Source organism: Martes martes, assembly GCF_963455335.1.
Source record: "Martes martes genome assembly, chromosome: 2".
In the NCBI taxonomy this organism is placed as follows: Eukaryota; Metazoa; Chordata; class Mammalia; order Carnivora; family Mustelidae; genus Martes; species Martes martes.
The window spans coordinates 102,020,127-102,042,396 of record NC_137889.1 but is presented as its reverse complement, the minus strand read 5'-3'; positions in this window follow the sequence as shown (position 1 = coordinate 102,042,396).

The following is a 22,270-nucleotide window of genomic DNA, read 5'->3' as shown; positions in this document are numbered from 1 at the left end:
ACCTCCAGTGCTCTTTTTCACTTGGCTACAGTTTCTAAAGTTATTCCCAGGTATTCAAAGTCTTGCACAATTTGATAGATATTTTTACTCTTTTTGTTTGTTTGTTTGTTTAAAGATTAATTTATTTATTTGAAAGAGAGAGAGAGCATGAGCAGGGGGAGGGGGAGAGTAGGAGAGAAATAGAGATAGAGAGAGAAACAGACTCTCCGCTGAGCAGAATCCAAGGGCACTGGATCCCAAGACCCTGAGATCATGATCTGAGCCAAAATCAACAGTCGGATGCTTAACTCACTGAGCCACCCAGGCACCCCATTCCACTTTTTTATCACTCTTTATCATATGCCCTACATACAAGATGAAATTAACCTCTTGCTGTTCTATATATGTTTTCTGTACTTTCCTATATTTATCCTTGCACATAGTAACCATCCCCAACCCATTTCCCTATGTCAAATCTTAACTGGTTTTTAAAATCTCACTCAAGTACTTCTAATACATACTTCTAATCCAAGTACTTCTCATCCCTAAATTCTCATGAAGAAACAACCTAAAAAACACCAAAACCATATTTTCCTTTGCTGTCCTTTAACAGCATAATATTTTTTCTCATTTAAATAACATTTATCACTCTTAATGTGGTCTAAGCTCTCCATTGCTCTCTGATCTCTGTTACCAGCCTCTATTTTGTGGTGGGCTCCATGTCTGATTTAATTTACTTTCCTATTTAGTATCTTATACATAGTAACTGATGAAAATATTTTTGTTGAATCATTTAAATAATCAATAAATCCCAAATGATCCATTTAGAAGTCATTCTCAGGTCTTCCTCCTCCTCAGCATCATTGCAGAGGTGGTATGTATGATATGAACTGCTTGAGTAGTTTATGAAAAATATACTTTGTTGATGGTTATATATGGCTTTACGGAACATCTATTAAAAATTCCAAAGTATTATTTTTTTCTGCCCCATTTTCACACATATAGCTAGCATCTTAAGATGGTCAAGAAATTGGAAACTGTCAGAAACAGTGACATCTTGTGGTCCAGTGAAGGGGTTGTTCTGGGAGGCAGATGGATATCACATATGGCAGAAGACCCTCTCATCTTGAAATTCTCTCAACTGATAATGTCTTTGAATATTAGGCCGTTAAAGCCATAGAAATGAGTCACAGAAAACAGTGCAAAAAAAAAGTGGGAGGGTAAAAAATAATATCCAAAATAGCAGAACCTTATTCCATGGAAATTGAGACTGAGTCTATTTTTAAACAATGAGCCTCCTACTTATGAGCCTTAGGAACCTCATAATCAGTGTGAAAGTCTGGAAATTTACTGCATGGTGAATTTGTCAAAATTTTTGACAAAAATAAATGCTCATGTTGGTAAATTACATATATGAATTAATCAGTATGATATCAAAAATTAAGATAAAGAAGTCAACAAGTTAGTTGCATACTTAATATGCATTATAACCCCTGTTTTGAATTAGTCCCTCATTTGATCCCTATGACGGCCACGGGATGATGATTGTTAGTCCCCTCCTGCAGAGAAGGTAACTGAGGCTCCTAGCAGATGCCTTCCAGCAATTGCTGTCATTGCATGGGTAAGATTTTTCAAAACAAGTCTTTTCACTACTCATTTGACCATCCAACACTGCCTCCAAACATATAAAATAAAATGAAAAATTCAACATGCATATGGAGAACATTAATAAACTTTAAAACATCAGGTAAAGTATGTTAATAGGTAAAGGATTTGGCTATGTACACTGAAAACTCAGCTGCCTCTTCTTCACTGGGAAACCACTGTCTGCACACTCTGAGTCAATTACAGGCTTGCTGATTTGTATCATGGGCCTTTATTATGGTTAATAACTTGACAGAAAATATTTAAGATGACTGACCCAAAAAAATCACATTATCAGGTCTATATATGCAATACTTCAATATAGAAAAAAAAAACACCCAAAATGAAAAGCTGCTATCAAAATATGAATCAGAGATACGGGTACACAACTGAAGCAATATATATAGATAAATGAAATAAAGCAAACAGAAAATAAATGCTAGGATTTCCAACAGAAGAAGAGAGAGAGACCAAGAACAAGCATGGCCCATATGTGTAGCCTGCATAACTTGGGCATTTATGCATGCTCAGAGTGAGTGAAGAGCTGAGGGATAAAATTTGTGAGCTTCAACATCATATAATCTAGGAGAGATGCAGCAGGAGTCTCAAGTTCTCTCACTAGTGAGAGGACCGGTGAGGTGTTCACCTGTGCTAGCAATTTCATAGCTCCCTCTTCTCTCCTTGACAAGGTGAGATCACAGAAAAAGAAAGCCCACCATTGCAGAGAGAAGCGACAGGAAGTTTGCTGGAATAAAAGTAGGACGCCTGTTTTTACCCAGCACTAGGACTGAATATGAGTCTGTGTTGGGCATGTGAGCTCAAGCACTCCTAGTGAGCATGTGTACAGAGAAGGTCCTGGGTGACTACATGTGGTATATTCTGTGGAGTTCAACGAGGTTCCAGATATCTTGCTTCTAAGCCTTTCTCGTGTTTCTTCTACCTAGAACAAAGTTTCATTTTCCTTCTTCCCTTCTCCTCATACCCAATGGCTTCACCTGGTTGATTTGCCACTTAGATCTCAGTTTACTCATCACTGACACCCAAGGCTGGGTTAGATCATCCACTTTGAGAGACCACAGTGCTCTATAACAGTAGCATGCATCACACTGCATCACTGTATTTTGATTGTCTATTGCCTTCATTCTCTGAGAACATATTATTTGAGCACCTGTGACATAAAACGGATTGTTTTACTGGACAGGGAGAATGCCATGAGGAGCAAAGGGAAAACATGGTGAGGAACAGAAAATAATCCCCATATATACAACTGAAGAACATGTAAAATGCTGTTAATGAAATGTATAAGGCATAATGAACCATTGGGAGTGTTTTCCCTTGTTGCTAAGGTTTGATGGACAAAAGGGAGTTTACTACATACAAAAATGGAAGAGGTGTAAAGAAACCTCACTGGTCTAGATGTAAGACTATCAGTGGTATGTAGAGATAGCACAAAGAGAAAGAGAAGCAGCTGAACAGGCTGTGAGTCAGGACAGAAAACAGTATCTGGAAACTGAAAGAACCCATACATCTCTGCATGCCTATTTTGTTCACTTTTTCCTCTCAGTAAAACAATGCTTAGCAGACATTTAATACATACTTATTTAATGAACACACAAATAAATAAATGAGTTAGAAAGTGTGTGCCTGAAAAAAGAAAGCAGCCTTTATAGCCAAAGTTTCCTATGCCTGCTTAAAAATGAGAGATTATTTTATTGGTCCTACTGCCATCACATAGTAAAAGTGTCCAGCAATGAAGATGTCTCTACATGTGACATACCTATGCTCATACTGTCACTTTCTATCGTAGATCTCTATTTATGTTCTGATTCATCTTCCAGACTCTATGTTCTTTGAGAGATTATATCTTTTATTACTTATCTTTGTACTTCCACTAACTAGTACCCCTAACACCTAGGGCTCAAGCACTTACTGAGTTGAAAAATATACTCTCAGAGGGCAGAGATCACTCCTCTTTTGATTACTTATAGCATTTAAAACAGTGCCTTCTGTTTAGTAGGAAATCAATAAATACTTGCTGAATTAAACTGCAGCTCTAGATTTTACTGTACTTACAAATTTCCTACTTCTCTCTGTTCACACCGTGGAACCAATACTCAGGTTAACTTAAAGCACAAATAGGTCTACCCTTTCAACATTATCTCACTAGGGACAATGTTCTCCACTGATTTATAGTATGAGTTTTTACAAAGAGAAAGATGACTGATCTGAAACTTCTGTTGCCAAGAAGGTCTTGGGGCCTTTCCTACTGATAGCTGTGTTCTTAGAGATTTATATGCAGTCAAAGATCATTTTCTCATTGTAAACCCTAATCATTTAAGAACGATCTCACCATAGTATGCTAACCTTGAAGGTATTACATGTAATGTGCCCCTCTCATACACAAACATGCATACACACTGAATTTTTCTTCAAGGTACCACATGCATCTCCTTCACCCACATTATATTATTATATATTATTATAATCACATGTTTGATATTATTTTATATATTATTATACATAATCATATACATAATGTTCCATTATAAATGACATCTCAGTGTTCCAAAAGATCATCATAATATATGGCAAAATAAATGATTAAATAATGGAAGCATAATAACATATGTGAAATCAGATACATCTAAGAGCCAAGGCTCTATGTGTTCTGCACCAAGGTTAAAAAACTCTCAGTATTTTGTCAATATAGAGACCAAAAGAAATTCTGAGGGCTTCTTAGTTTAAAAAGACAGAAACTGACTATAAGAATAAGAAAGAGGAATTTATTGACAGGACAACTTTCTGGAATCATTTACATGGCTAGAAAATCAGGCTTAAAAAATATGTGGCAAATGAAGACTAGGCAGCAATAGTGGGGAACAACAGCCAACTTTCCACCAGAGGAACAGTCTGGGGAGAGCCCTGTTGTCCCACAGCTGGTCACTGGAATCTATGGCCAGCGCTGGGCTACATCTGCAAATCAGCCTCTTTCATCAAGACACCAACACAGACACATGCCAAGAAGCCAAACAAGCAAGTTTTATAAAACAAAACAAAATAAAACAAAGGTCTACTCTACCTATAACTATGAAATCATATTGGTTCCCATCACACCCCCTCTAAAATTTCAACTGATGTTTGTTCCAGTGCTAACCCAAGGCTGGGAAGAACAAGATACAGAGAGACAGACCAGAATAATTAAATTCAATAAGTAATTATTATGCTTAGCACAGAATATTGACATACAAAAATATTCAATTCATACTCACGGACCTTATATCAAAATAAAATACTACCATATATGAAAAGTAAATCTAAACTCAAAAAGTTATGAAGTAGATTTCAACTTTTTTTCTTTTTTAAGATTTTATTTATTTATTTGACAGAGAGAGAGAGAGAGCAAGAGCTGGAACACAAGCAGGGGGAGTGGGAGAGGGAAAGCAGGATTCTGCCGAGCAGGGAGCCCCAATGTGGGGCTCCATCCCAGGATCCCGGGATCCTGAGCTAAAGGCAGACGCTTAAGGACTGAGCCCCCCCAGGCACCCCTCAACTTGTTTTTATAAGCACTCTAAAAATGGTAGTTTTCCTTGAAGACTTGGTGTATTTTATAACATGGATGAGTGGCGCCTGGATGGCTCAGTCATTAGGCGTCTGCCTTTGGCTCAGGGCATGAGTCCAGCATCCTGGGATCCAGCCCCGCATGGAGTCCCGCATGCAGTCCCACTTTGGGCTGCTCGGTGCGGTGCGGGGAAGCCTGCTTCTCCCTCTCTCACTCCCCCTGCTTGTGCTCCCTCTCTCGCTGTGTCTCTCTCTATCATGTAAATAGATAACATCTTGAAAAAAAAAAAAAAAACCATGGATAATGCTTTGTCACATGAAATACTTCACCTCAATTGTTCCCAGGCAAGAGCCTGATTTTGTTGTGTTCCCTTTGTATTTGTTTAAAGTACTTCATATTTTACCACGTGTTTTAGACTGGATAGGTTATGCTGCAGTTACAAACAACTCCTAATCTCAGTACTATTATACAAAGAAATTTTAGTTTGTCATATACACGTGCATCTACAGGTCTGGGAAACTCCCAAAGGTAGCTGTGCCACCTCGTTTCAGATGTCTGGGCTACCTCAGACTTGAGGTGGCTGCAAATCATAGTGGGCTTCCATAGACATCAGAACAGGGGAGAGGCTCAGAGACCAGAGCACTAGCCATTAACTCTTTCTACCTGGAAAGGACACATTTTACCTCTGTTCACATTTCACTGGCCAAAGCAAGTCATCCTGCCTTGCATAAACTTGAGGGCTGGGAAGTAAAGTCTTCTATAGCCAGGAAATAGAAGAGAGCTAAACGTTGGGGAATGCCTGCCACACCATGAGATATTGAGTAGTTAATGTACTAGATTTCTTAAAAAAAAAAAAAAGGGGGGGGGAGCAAAATGCAGATTTAAAAAATGGGATGTCGAGGGACACCTGGGTGGCTCAGTTGGTTAAGCTGCTGCCTTCGGCTCAGGTCATAATCCCAGGGTCCTGGGATCGAGTCCCACATTGGGCTCCTTGCTCAGTGGGAAGCCTGCTTCTCTCTCTGCCTCTGCCTGCTTGTGTTCCTTCTCTCTCTCTCTCTCTGAAGAATAAATAAATAAATAAAATCTTATATATATAAAAAAAGGGATGTCGATAAACTTTCCTGCACTGAAAATACTGAGTTTAGTTTTTAAAAATTCCATGATAGCCCTTGATCATATATTTAAAAAAACTTTTAATGAATTTTTAGGAATTGAAAGTTTCTGCTCATTCACAATTATATTTCCAGGAAAATTGTACTGATTTCTGGGCCACCTGGGTGGCTCAGGCAGTTATGCATCTGCCCTCAGCTCAGGTCATGATCCCAAGGTCCTGGGATCGAGTACCACATGGATCTCGAAGTCCTGCTTCTCCTTCCACCTGCCACTCCACCTGCTTGTGCTCTCTCTCCCTCTCTATATGTCAAATAAATAAAATCTTTTAAAAATTGTATTGATTTCTTCTACTTTAATCAGAGTTAACTCATCTCTTTCCTTCCTACATGTTTTTATTTTTTGCTATTGCTTCTACAGCAAATATCCACAGAACTCTTCCCACACACATTAAATTCTATAAACACCAAACTAATCAAAACAAAAAAACACACAAGCTATCATAAGCCAATTTTAAACTATCTACTTAATTTATGTAACTTATTGGAAGCTTAGGAGTGTTTCAAATCCATTGTTTTTACTGTGTTCAACACACTAAATATTTTTAGTTCAACAGTTTGACACATTTTAGTGGATACTTAGTATTTAATGTTTTTCAGTAAGTATTTACTTTTGCACTAGAGATCTCAGGATATGAAAACTGCACTATTGTGCAATAAAGATGCAAGTCAAAAAGCTAACTCTGCAGTTCCAGGAGTAGTAGTACCTTCACTCAAAGAGAAAGCAAATAAATATGCCTGTGTGTGTGTGTGGCAGAAAAGATATACTCACTTAAATACATGGGTTATTCTAGGAGTCTGCTTCTCCCTCTCTCTCTCCCTCTGCCCCTCCTTCCCACAAGGGCTCTCTCTCTCACTCTCTCTCAAAAACAAAACCAAAAACACACAAACAAACTACAAAAAGAAGAGGGGGGAGGGCGCTTGGGTGGCTCAGGCAGTTAAGTGTCTGCCTTATGCTTGCTTGGGTCATGATCCCAGGGTTCTGGGATCCAGTCCTGAGTAGAGCTCCCTGCTCAAGGGAGATTCTGTTTCTCCTTCTCCCTCTGCCTTTCCTACTTGCTAGTGCTCTCTCTCTCACTTTCTCTCTCTCAAATTAAAAAATAGCAAGCAAACAAACAAAAAACAAATAAATACATAGGGAGTTACTAAAAAGAACAAATGAAAAATAACTTCAAAACTACTGTTACAAAGAATGACTCAGTTTAAATGTCTCCTCTACAGAACTTTTTATTTTTTAATGTGAGAAAATACACAACATAAAATTAAATTGTCAAGGAGCTTTCTTTTCAAGTTGAGTACGTAGCTATACATCTAAAAACAGCTCACTACCAAGCATCTAAAATTGGAATAGAAAATATTTAAAAACCATTTTAGTATATATATGAACTATGTATGTGAAACAAAGTCTTTCAAAGGTCAAAAATGAAGAATCCTTCCGAATCTAGAGAGGAACTCAAAGAGGCCCTACAGTCAGCAGCTTCCATGGGGTACCTACCAATCTTCAGCAACATGGAGCTGTAATTTCAAAAATCACACAGGAGATAAAAGACAGGACATTTGGATAACTGTTGTACTGGAGACCTACCCATAAACCTAGGAGGTATAATGTACTACATCCTCCATGAAATGATGAACTAGAAACAAACTGCTTCGCAAAGGCCTCAGCAAGAAAACTTATCCAGAGTAATTTTGCCTCTGGGGGTGTGAGGTGGAGAGATGGGGTTGGAATAGCTAAAATATTCTCTGAAAATTTATAAGTAGAAGTCAGTCATTATGTAGTGATTGCAGGTCTTAAATTACAATAACTGCATGATGCAAAAAACACCAAGGAAAGAAATCAAGGTGGCCCAATTATAGAAGGGATTCTGTGTGGTTGGCAGAAATTAAAGCAAATCATCTCTGCAGGAATATACCCTCAATCTAAGCCTCACAGTTCCTCACAAATAAAGTTTCAATAAACATTGGCTTGCAATGAGAATTTAAAAAAAAAAGAATCATAAGATGATAAAAATACATGAGCAAGGATAAATAGAATAAATAGAATTAGATGCATAAATATTTCAGATTTTCAGGATGATTAAATATAGAAAACAAAATAAGCATGTTTATGATGTTTAACAAAACAATGGAGGCAGTAAAAAACATAATAGGCACTGAGCAGGAAGACTTGGAAAAGGACCAAACAAAAATTCTAGAAATTAAAAAAAAAAAAACCTATAAAATGTAAAATTTACTTGATGGAGAGAGCTACAGTCTTCTGATTTCTGGACCATCATGTAAGAAGCTTGGAACTCACATTCCATCCTAGCAAGAAGTAAAAAGCTGAATATATCGAAAAGCCAGTAACTCTTCTAGCTCCATCAGAAAAGTGATGCCACAAGGCAAACTACTACACCCAAAATTAGACAGATTGACAAGCAAATACCCCAAACAGAAATTCCCACAGGAACCTTAAATTATAACTGATGAACTGTTAGAGTCTCTGTCTAGATAAATCTAAGAAATAAAAACTCCAGGGGGACCCAGACATAGGGAGTCCTCACCACTTCAGTGTTTTGTCTTAAGAGAGCTCAACCAGATTCTCTTAGTGAATATCAGAGAAAAATGTCCTCTTGATTCTGCAGGGAGAGAGGAACAGGAACTATATTGTCATATACCAGAGCATTTTGTTTTTCTAAACAAGGACTGCCCTCAAGAAAAGTAATCTTATCAGAGTCTATCTTACTGGGATTTTGTGAAGAACTAACTGACCTGGGGAAGAGGAAATACCCAATTCCAGCCCAATCTGGCCATCCCGACCCACCAAAGGGGAAGAAGGAAAAATGGGAGACACTTGTGAAGTTCATAATTCAGAGGCACAGACTTACTAAAAAACTGAAACTTAATCATGGAGTATAGGATGTCTCCCTCCCTCCCACAACTTACCACCACATTGCTAAGGGGCTATTTATCATAGTTTCTTTTACTCAATACATCATGTCTAGGTATCAGGTTAAAAAAAAAAAAATCACAGGGCATACTAAAGGACAAGAAACATAGTTTGAAGAGACAAAGCAAACATCAAAATCAGACAGCAATATGGTAGAGATGTTGGAATTATCAGATGAGGAATTTTAAAAACTAATTAATATGCTAAGGGTTCTAATGAATAAAATAGACAGCATGTAAGAACAGATGGGCAATATAAGTAAAGAGAATGAAATTCTAAGAAAGAACCCAAAAGGAAAGCTAGAGATAAAAAAACACTGTACAGAAATGAAGAATGGGGGCACCTGGGTGGCTCAGTGGGTTATAAGCCTCTGCCTTCGGCTCAGGTCATGATCCCAGGGTCCTGGGATCAAGCCCCGCATCGGGCTCTCTGCTCAGTGCTTCCTCCTCTCTCTCTGCCTCCTTCTCTGCCTACTTGTGATCTCTGTCTGTCAAACAAATAAATAAAATCTTAAAAAAAAAAAAAGAAATGAAGAATGCCTTTGATGGGTCATCAGACTGGACAAGGATATGGAAAGAACCTCTGAGCCTCATGTTAATATCAATAGAAACTTCTACAACAAAAGAGAAAAGGAAAAAAACTGAAAAAGTAAACAAAACAAAATATCTAAAGACTTTGGGACAATTACAAAAAATAAAATCTTCATGTAAAGGCAATACAAGAAGAAGATGAAAGAGAGAAAGGAACGGAAGAAATATTTGAAGCAATTATGACTGAGAATGTCCCAAAATTAATGTCAGACATCAAACTAAATATCCAGAGAATACCAATCAGGATAAATTTTTTAAATATCTAGGCATATCATATTTGAACTGTAGAAAATAAAATATAAAGAAGAAATATTGAAAGAAGCTATGGGGGAGGTGAACTTACCTATAGAGAAGCAAAGGATTATATCTATTTTTCCTCAGAAACCATGTAAACAAGAAGATAGGGCAGTGAAATATTTAAAGTTTAAGAGAAATAAACCACCAGTCCAACATTATGAATCTATAAATTATCATTCAACAAGTGAATGAGAAATAAAGACTTTCTCAGGAAAATTAGGACAAAAATTAAGATAATTTCTATCACTTGACCTGCCTTGAAAAGGAGATGTTTAAAGAAGTTCTTTAGAGAGAAGGAAAATAACATAGGTGAGAAACTTGGATCTACAAAAAAAAAAAAAAGAGAAAAGCATCAGAGACGGAATAAATGAGGGTAAAATGTGGGTAAAAATCTCTGATTCTTATTCTTAATTGGTCTAAGGGATAACAGTTTGTTCAAAATCAAAATAGCAAAAATGTAACCAGTTATGTATTTTATGTACATATCTCATTTACATATTAATTATATATGTTTATATAAAAGAGAAATGAATGACAGTAATGATATAATAGATGGGAGGAAAGAATTAGGATTATTTTGTCATGTGGTACTAACACCAACTGTGAAGTGGTATAGTGTTTTTTGAATATGTACTTGCATTAGCTGTAAATGTATATTGCAAACTCCAGGGAAACCACTAAACACAAATAATAATATGAAGGAGGAGGAGGAGTGGGAGGAAGAAGAAGAAAAATATAACCAATATGTAAAGAAAGGAGAGAAATGGGAAACATAGAAAATGCTCAATTAAAGCTACAGATAGCAGAAAGACAGAAGATAAAAACAGGAACAACAAACAAGGGCAACAAAGAGAAAACAGTAACAAGTATGGTAAATACTAATCCAACTATATCAATAATCACTTTGAATGTCAGCGGTCTAAATGCACCAATTAAAAGAGAGAGAGACTGTCAGCATGAATCAAAAAATAAAAACCAATATATTTTGTCTACAAGAAACACACTATAAATATAAAGACATATATAGATTAAATTTAAGTGGATGGAGGAAAATATATCATACTAATATAAATCAAAAGAAAACAGGAGTAGGCATATTAATTTCAGGCAAAGCAGACTTCAAAACAAGGAAAAGTATTCAGGGATAAAAAAAGGCATTAGGTTATAATAAAGTAATCAATTCTCCAGGAAGACATAATAATCCTTAATATGTATGCATTTAACATCAAAGCATCAAACTATGTCCAGCAAAAACTAATAGACTTCGATGGAGACTTCTGTCATAGTTGGAGATTTCAACACCCTTCTCTCAAAAACGGAGAGATCCAGCAGGCAGAATATCAGCGAGGATATAATTAGACTCAACAACACCATCAATCAATTGGATATAGCTATCATCTATACATTACATCATCCAGCAGCAGCAAAACACACATTCTGCTGAAGAACACATGGAATATTCCCTAAGACAGATCACATTTTGAAACATTAAACAAACCTTAAGACACTTTTAAAAAATAGCCATTGAACAACATCTGCTATCAGACTGCAATGGAATTAAACTAGAAATCAGTACCAGAAAGATTGCTTGAAAATCTCAAGATATGTGGAAATTAAACAACACACTACGAAATAATACATAGGTCAAAGAAGAATTCTCAAGAGAAATTTTAAAATATTTTTAACTACTTGAATTGAAAACACAACTTACCAAAATGTGTGTGATGCAGATATAGTGCTTAGAGGAAAATTTATAGCTCTTAGTGCATATATTAGAAAAGAAGAAAGATATAGAATTAACAGTCAAATTTCTACCTTATAAAACTAGAAAAAGAAGAGCAAATTAAATTCAAAATAAACAGATGAAAATAAATAATTAAAATTAGAGCAGAAATAAATGAAACTGAAAACAGGAAGTCTCTATTGAAAATCAACTGAACCAAATCTGGTTCTTTGAAAACATTAATAAAATTGATAAGCCACTAGTCAGGCTAAGAAACAAAAATAGCAAAGATACAAATCAAAAATGAAAGAGGGAACATCACTATAGATCCTTTGAACATTAAAAGGATAATAAAGGAATACTGTGAATAACTCTACGCTCACAATTTTGATACACAAGTTGAAATGGACCAATTCCTTGAAAGACACAATTTGCCAAAACTCACAAGAAAAATTGGACCATTTGAATAGGCCTGTATATTTAAAGAAATCGAACCAAGAAATAATGAATAAACAGAAAGCACCAGGCTTAAGGTTCACTGGTGAAATCTACCAAAATTTTAGGGAAGAAATTATACCAATTCTTACTATCTCTTCCTGAAGATAAAAGACAGGGAATACTTCTAAATCATTTAATGAGGCCAGCATTACTCTCATATGAAAACCAGACAAAATATAGGAAGAGAAAACTGCAGATCAATATCTCTCAGGATATAAATGCAAAAATCCTCAAACAATATTAGCAAGTCCAATCCAGCAATGTGTAAAAAGAATTATACACCATGACTTTATACACCATGTCCAAGAGAGATTTATTTCAGATATGGAAGACTGATTCAACATTGGAAAATCAGTTAACATATCCATCATATCAACAAGCTAAAGAAGAAAAATCACATGATTCTATCAGTAGATGCAGAAAAAAGCATTTGTCAAAATCCAAAACTCATTCATGATAAAAACTCTCAGCAAACCAGGAATAGAGGGGAACTTTCTCAACTTGATAAGCAACATCTATAAAAAGTCTTAGCTAACAGCCCAAATCAATACTTAATATTGAGAAATTTGAAGCTTTTCCACTAAGATCAGGGACGAGGAAAAGATGTTACCTCTTACAACTCCTTTTAAACACTACATTGGAAGTTCTAGCTAATGCAAAAAGACAAAAAAAAAAAAAAAAAGAGAGAGAGAGAGAGAGAGAGAGAAAGAAAGAGTACACAAATTAGGAAGGGAGAAATAAAACTGTCTTTGTTCACAGAAGACATGATCATCTATGTAGAAAATCCAAAATAACCAACAAAAACTTCCTAGAAATAAGTGACTATAGCAAAGTTACAGGATATGAAGTTAACATAAGAAATTCAATGGCTTTCCGGGACGCCTGGGTGGCTCAGTTGGTTAAGCCACTGCCTTCGGCTCAGGTCATGATCCCGGTGTCCTGGGATCGAGTCCCACATCGGGCTCCTTGCTTAGCCAGGAGCCTGCTTCTCTCGCTGCCTCTGCCTGCCACTCTGCCTGCTTATGTGTACTCTCTCTCTGACAAATAAATAAATAAAATTAAAAAAAAAAAAAAAGAAATTCAATGGCTTTCCTATATACCATAACTAGCAAGTAGAATTTAAAATGAGAAAAAAAGTATCATTTATATCAGCACCCCCCAAAATAAATATTTAGGTATAACTCAAACAATATATGTACAAGAGCTATAAATGGAAAACTACAAAACTCAGAGGAAAAAAATCAAAGAAGTAAATAAATGGAGATATAAACCATGCTTACAGATAGGAAGACTCAGTTATTTCAAGAAGTCAGTTCGTTCCAACTTGATCTATAAATTCAATGCAATCCCAGTCAAAATCCCAGTGAGTTATTTCACAGATATTTACAAACTGATGCTAAAGTTTACATGGAAAAGGGAAAGACCCAGAATAGCCAACACGATGTTGAAGGAGAAAAACAAAGTCAAAAGACTGACATTACCTAACCTCAAAATTTACTTTAAAACAACAGTGATAAAGAGAGTGCAGTATGATAAAATAGGCAAATAGATCAATGGAATGGAATAGAGAACCTGGGAACAGACACGCATAAATATTGTCAACTTATATTTGACAAAGGAGCAAAGGTAAAACAGTGGAGTAAAGATTATTTTTTCAACAAATGGTGCTGAAACAACTAAACATCCACATGCAAAAAATGAAACTAGATACAGACCTTTTGTCCTTCACAAAAATGAACTTGAAATACATCATAGACATAAAAGTAAAATGTAAAACTATAAAACTCTAGAAGATAATAATACATAAAAATAGAGGTGACTTTGGTTATGGCATGGCTTTTTAAAATAAGACACAAAAGACATAACTTATGAAAGAAATAATTGATAAGTTGGACTATATTAAAATTTAAAAATTCTTCTCTATAAAATACAATATCAATAGAATGAGAAGAAAAGCCATACTGGCAGGAAATATGCAAAAGACATATTTGATAGAGGACTGTTGTTCAAAATATAAAAAGCCCTCTTAAAGTCAACAATAAGAAAATGAACAAACCAATTTAAAAATGGGCAAAAGACCTGAACAAGCACTTAGCCAAAGAAGACATACACATGGTAAATAAACATATGAAAAGATGCTTCACATCATATGTCACCAGGGAAATGCAAATTAAAACAATAATATACCATCGCACAGCTCTTAGAATGGCCAAAATCCTAAACCCTGACAATACCAAGTGCTGATGAGGATGTGGAGCATCAGGAATTCTCATTCATTGTTGGTGGGGTGCAAAAAGTAAGCTACTTTGGAAGACAATTTGGTAGTTCCCACAAAACAAAACATACACTTACCATATCATCCAGCAATCATGCTCTTTGGTATTTACCCAAATAAGTCTAAAACAATGTCAACAATTAAAAAAAAACTGTATACAATACTTAACAGCAGCTCTATTCCTATTGCCTGAATTTGGAAGCAACCAAGATACCCTTTAGTAGGTAAATGTCTGCAGCACATGCAGACAATGGAATATTATTCAGTGCTAAGAAGAAATGAGCTATTAAGTCATGAAGTCATGAAGTCATAAGACATGGGGAAAACCAAAATGTATATTGATAAGTGAAAAAAACCAATATGAAATGCTACACACTGTGTGATTCCAACCGTATGATGTTCTGGAAAAGGAAAAACTACAGAGACAGTTAAAAGATCAGTAGTTGGCAGGGGTTAGAGAGGAGGGAGGGAAGAAGAGGCACAGCACAAAGGATTTTTAGTGTAGTGAAAATACATTGTATGATACTATAACTTGGGATACAGAGCATCATATATTTTTCCAAACGCATAGAATGTACAACACCAAGAGTAAACCCTAACATAAACTATGGACTTTAGGTGATTATGATGTGTCAACGTAGATTCACAGACGGTAACAAATACCCCACTGTGGTGTAGAATGTCAGTACTTATATGTGTGTGTGGACAGGGCATATAAGAGAAATCTCTGCACCTTCTATTGCTCTAAAGTAAAGTCTAAAGGTAAAGTCCATTTTTTAAGAAAAAAAAATTACTGGATAGGATACTTAATTGAAATGAATATGCATAATCAGTACATTTCCTTGAATATGTGTTTTCTATCAATAAGACTCTTAAATATCAGGCTAAATACATCTGAAAATAATAAGTGAACAGGAGATTTGACTTGAAGAAATAACCCAGAATTTAAAACAGAGAAATAAATCAATAGTGAATATGAAGGAGGGGGTAGGTGATGTGCAGAAAGTACAGTAAATGGTAAAATAAATCTCTGCCTAGGGTTCTGGAAAATGGTAAGGCAGAAAATTGGGAAATGGTAACATTTGAGAAGACACTGATAATTTTTCATAATTGATTAAACAGTATGTTTTTATGTTTAGAAAGCCCACCAAATCCCCAGCAGGATAAATACATTTTAAAGACATTTTCATTTAGACATTATGTGGGGCCACTACAGAACACAAAAGCAAAGAGAAGGTTTTATAAGCAGGTAAAGAGAAAAGAAAGATTACTTAAAACAAAATCATAGTTCCAAAGGTAGGTGACTTATTAACTTGATGAAAACCAGAAAACAATAAAAAAATTTCTTTAAAGTTTTGAGAAAAAACTGTCAACTTAGCATACTATATTCAACAAAAGACATCTGTAAACAATACAAAATCTGAAAGTTTATCACCAAAAGCTTTTCTAAAATAACTTCTAAAATATATTTCAGAAAGAAGGAATGTGATTGCAGGATATAGGTTTGTAATTCATGTTACAATGGAGAATTAAGAAAAGTATATGTGGCTAAATCTAATGGAAGGCTCACAGTATAAAACAATAATAATTATAAAATGTGTGGATATTAAAAAAGACAGGATTGAAATATTATCAATCCAAAGCTTATAAATCTGGGTAAGTTGTATATTGCTAAAGTGCTCTAAAGAAAAAGGGTAAACATACTGATTAAATTTGGACTTCATATTGATTAAAGTTAAACATGAGCATCATAATTCCTATAACCCTAAAAAATTAAGATACTGCATAACTTTCAAACAAATAGAAAAGGAAAAAATGTAATGAGGAAAATATCAGTTAATGTGAAATAAGCTTTGTAAGAAAAAAGTGGTGAAAAAATAGGGCAAGCAATAAAAATAGAAAGTAAAATGAGATGATAGCAATAAGTCCAAACATATCAGAAATTACAATTAAATGTGAATGGCCTGAATATTTCAGGTAAGGAACTATGATTCTCAGGCATTTATACCAATTATAAATATCAGCTAAATGATACTTATAGCAGATATACATGAAACAACTCCTGGGGGATATTAATAAGGTAGAAAACAAATATAAAATACATAAAGTATATTACAAAATCAAATAAGTCAAAATTTGTTTGGGGGGAAGCTGTCTCGGGGGGAATATTAAAGTTGTTAAAAACAAAATTAAGTGAATAAGTTGAGGATATAATTGCAAATGTAGCAGAGATCTAAAAAAGTACTTAAGCCAATTGGTTTGAAAATAGTATGATATGGACAGGTGCCTAAAAAAAGTGATTTAACATAAACTAAACAGGAAACCCAAGTAACACTAAAACCTTTCAAGATATCGAATCAATATTTTAAAATGTTTCCATAAAGGAAATGGCAGGTCCAAATGACTTTTGCAAATGTATTCCACCACACATTCAAGAAACAAATAATTCTGATTTTATACTGATTATTCTTGGAACTAGAGAGAAAACAGCCCACTTATTTGGTTAGGCTAACATAACTGTGATTCAAAAACTAGAGGACAGTGTAATGAAGAAAAAATACAAACTAATATTGTGAACAAGATAGAAACAAAATAAATTCAGCTATATATACATAATATATATAGCTAAAATATAGATAAAATCAATTATACAAAATTCAATTACATTTCTATATGATAGCTTCAAATATTTTTTAAAATATAGGTTTTAAAAGATGTCTTATAAAGTAGCAATAAAACAAAAATAACAAAGAATAATTCTTTTTTAAACAATATGCAAGATCTGATGAAGTAAATTATAAACATTACTAAGAGGAATTAATTAATTGTATATAAACAAAGAAATTTCTGGATGATGTAACAATGTTGCAAAATTATCCACTATTTCCAATTCATCTATAAATTTATTATGAATCTGGGTTTTCAAGAAATTTAACAAACTGTTTATAAAATGCATGTGATAAGCAAGGGATGAAATATAGCTAAAATTTCCTGAAATAATAATGGAGGACTTATCCTACCAGATAGCTAGACATACCAAAAAACTACAGGAGTTAAGACAGTGATATTGACACAGGTATACACAAAACTGTCTGGAAACAAGGTAGAATGTGTATCAGTGGAGAATGGAGACATAAATTGTACTGAGGCAATTGTGGCATTTATGCGGAAAAAGGTAAATTTGTACCCTATTCCACATATATGCAGAATTAGTTTCCTGTTATTAGCAGGCTTAAATGCCTATGTAATAGATTACCTTGATAACCTTGGGGCAGGAAAGATGTCTGTGAATTTTTTTTTTTAAGATTTTATTTATTTATTTGACAGACAGAGATCACAAGTAGGCAGAGAGGCAGGCAGAGAGAGGGGGGAAGCAGGCTCCCTGCTGAGCAGAGAGACCGATGCGGGGCTCGATCTCAGGACCCTGAGATCATGACTTGAGCCAAAGGCAGAGGCCTAACCCACTGAGCCACCCAGGTGCCCCTGTTTGTGAATATGTTTATGCGAAGAATGTGTTTATGACTTTGGAGGAAACTAGATTTAAACAAGACATAAAATGTGCAAACTCTAACAGAAAAGAATGATAAATTCAACCATATTAAATTAAGGACTTCTGCCCATTAGTTCTGACTTAGCTGTTGTTGCAATAATGTGGTGTAACAAATCCTGTCCAAACAAATGTCTTATAACACAAGCACTTGTTTTTCTTGCTCATGGGTCTGCAGGTCAGCTTTAAGTCAGTTGGGCTTGGTTCCATACTTGAGATTGGGTTGCAGCTGCTCCAGGTATCTTCCTTGGATCAGTGGCTAACCCAGGGCATGATCTTCTAACTGAGAATACCAGGAGCACAAGATGGCAAGATGAACCCTGCAAGCACATCCATGCCTCTGCTGTATCACATCTGCTCATATCCCATTGGCCAAAGCAAGATACTTGGCCAGGCCCACCACTAACATGGCAGGGTGTCATACTCATACTAATCTGGACAGGGGAGGGGAAGCACTATGGCTATATGACAAAGGGTATGAACCGATCGCTCCATTACAGAGGAGTGAAGAATTGGTACCAGTATTCCTATCAACTATAGATACCTTAAGCTATGTAAAAAGTCAAAATTTGGGTGCCGGTATTTACCATGGATATGACTGTTAATTGATTAGCTTCCTAAATATAAAAACATTTTATAAACCAATAAGAAAACCAAAGATGCGATTTAAAGGGGGCAAAAGATAGGAAGAGGCATTTTATAGAAAAGATAGCATGAAAGTACAATTAAAAAGAAATGCTCAAGTTTATTGCAAAGAAACCAAACTAGGATAGCATGTCACACCTTCATATGTGTAAAACTTGAAAAGTCTCACTTTTCTAAGGGTTGGTAAGAATGTAGGCATTTGGAACTTTTATACAGCACTGGTGGGAATATAAATTAGTATATTACTGTTGGAAAACAACTGCCATCTTATAGCTACGAAGATACTTAAATTCTTTGACCCAGCAATTCTACTGCAAAAACTCCCAAAAGCAACAAAAGACGTATACATTGTAGCGTTTTTGTGAAGCTAGTAATATAATATAATATTACAGCAATGGTAATAAATGAACTACATCTCTACACACCCACATGGATGAATGTCAAAAACATAATGTTGATATTTTTAAATTATTTTTTTAACATATAATGTATTATTTGCCCCAGGTACAGGTCTGTGAATCGTCAGGCTTACACATTTCACAGCACTCATCATAGGACATACCCTCCCCAATGTCCATAACCCAGCCACCCTATCTGTACCCCCCCAACCTCCAGCAACCCTCAGTTTGTTTTGTGAGATTAAGAATCTCTTATGGTTTGTCTCCCTCCTGATGCCATCTTGTTTCCATAATGTTGATTTTTAATCCAAAGCAAGTCTCTGAAAAATACAGAGAGCAGATACTCGCATATGAAGCTCAAATAAAAGTATAAACAATCAGGTTGCTTAGGGATCATTAATATATTATAAATTTATAAAGAAAAGCAATAGAGTTATAAAAACAAAATTCAGTGAGAGATACACACAGGGGTCTTAAACAGCAATACATCCTTTATTTTCTTAAATTGTATCATGAGTACAAGTACAATTGTTTGATTAGCCTTTACACTAAATATATATATATACACATTATATATATTATTTTACATATATAAACTCTTTTAGAGTTGAACAACATCAAAAATCCAATTATCAAAATAATTTGCAGATTTTTTTTTCTTATTGAGCTTCTATTACTTCCTCACAAACGGGTATTTAGTCATCTGAGCATCCCACAATTTAATCACTATTGATTCTGTCACATTTCAGCATTTCCTAGCTAGCCATTTTCACTGCAGTCTTGCTTTTTTTACTGTTCTGAATTAGAATGGGAAGCACTAAGCATGTGTTCAGATAGTGGGCAATGCTGACACCTTACGTGGGTTAAATGTGGTTAAATCTAGGTATGTAACAGATCAGTGGATATAAAGCGAAACAAATGTTAAAAACAACAGTTAAACATTTTCCCTAGGCCAGACTGTGTGATAGGCAATTTACCCTGAAATAACTTGGAAAATACCCACACCGGCCCCAGGGACCAGCAGCCTCATTTTTCAGGGCTCAAGGCACAGAGCTGTTATGTAATTTCCCAACATCACGTAGCTATTAAGTGATGACGGTATTGCTTTACACTCCCTCTCTTACCCACTATGCCGTACAGAACTGAATGTTAAAGCAAAATCACAGAGCAATCAACTGAAGTGTCAATGCACAAAACACACACCAAATGATCATTTGTAAATATAAACACAATATTTTAAAACTCTGCAAATTAACTGAATAAATTGTGTGCAGGATGGTACCCCTGGTACTTTACTCTGTATCAGTCCATATGTCTTCTCTCATTCTTATCAACCATTCATTTTGTGTGTGTGTGCCTCATTTCTTTTTCACCTTTTTTCCTCCTCCAGGGATATCTTTTCTTATTGCTATTCCTAAAGCATCTCTCAAATTTTCCACAAAACTGTGCAGTTTAAATTGCTTTCTGGTATAGAAATGGGAGATAACATGTAATAAAGGAGGGAGAGGGTCCTAAGTGGTCAGAAATACTTAGGTTTGAAGTACATTCTCCCCAAATAACTAGCTTATTTTAGCTATTCGATTTATTTAATATGATAACTATTTTCATCTTTAGGCTCAAGAAATTAAATTTTTAAACACTACCAATCTTAGTTAAGTGTGTTTCAAAGCAAGAACTTCAGGTCATGCCCTGGTTTTGGAGGACCATTCTTAAAGTTCCTTATTTCAGGTACACCCCTCCCAGAGCACTTAAAACATTTATCAGGGGAACTCATCAAGGACTAAGACTCTTATAAGGAGGCTAAATTAAATTACATTATAACAATACATTTTGCATCCCCATGCAGATGTATACTTTTCCCACTGAAATCATGACTTCAGCCTCTGTCTTTCCCCTCACTAACCCCTGCATCAGAACCTTCTGTGACATTGATCACTACCTGGAAGATTTACACACGCACAAGGAGGCACATAAGTCAACTTCTATGTGGCCAAAGAAAGCTGCATATCTGTGGCCAGAAAGCCCCACATGTTAGGCAGAAGCCTTCAGGAGGTACACGAGGCAAACTTCTCCTCAAACCACTCACACACAACCTGAGACGGCATATGATCATGGGCATAGATCCAGGTCAAGCCTAAAGCCATCACAAGAGAGCCCAACCCCACTGGCAGTTTCCCTTGCTTGTGTCTCTGTACTATCTCAGTGCATCTCAGTAAGAGGGAATTTTGCCCCCTCCTCCCACCTGCCCAAGAATACAACATGGTTGTCACAACTTGGAGGGGGTTACTCTTGGCATCTATTGAGCAGGGGCCAGGGAAACTGCAAAACATCCTACAGTGCACTGAACAGCCCCCACGATAAAGAATATCTGGCCCAAAACACCAATAGGGCCAAGATGCAGAGACCCTGCACTATGTCTCTCTACTTCTCTTTGTTAAGCTGAGTGGAACGGAAACTGAACTTATGGCCTGCCACCTGTCAGCTAACAGAACAGCCTTTCACCTTCTTGCCAAAAGAACCCCCACTCAAGTCTTAAGTATCAGATGAGCTTCAGTGGGTTCTGGGCCCTTAGGTTGGTCTGGGCCAATCAGACTCATTCTTTTTCTCTTACTCTAGTTTAGAGCAAGAGGAAAAGTGCAATTTTGTTAAATGAGATTTGATATTGTAAACGCTGACAGGCTTATGGGAAAAAATCCTCCCTCCCTCTTACAAAAAAAAAAAAAAAAGAATTCACTGTTTTCTCATCTGGCCTGTGGATATTATTGTGCAGGATGTGAGACTGCACATGTGAGCTGGGGCAACTGCTTGATAGCATGAAGAAAACACATGAAATGCTAAAAATGACAGAGCAGGAAAATGGGGGAAAATCCCAGATCTCTGATATTGTCACTAAACTGCTGAATTAACCAACATTACAAATGCCCTACCCCAAAGTTCCCATGTCATAGTAGATTTTCCTTATTATTTCCTTATTGTTACATGGATTTCCTGTTACTTGCAGCTGAAAGTATCCAAAT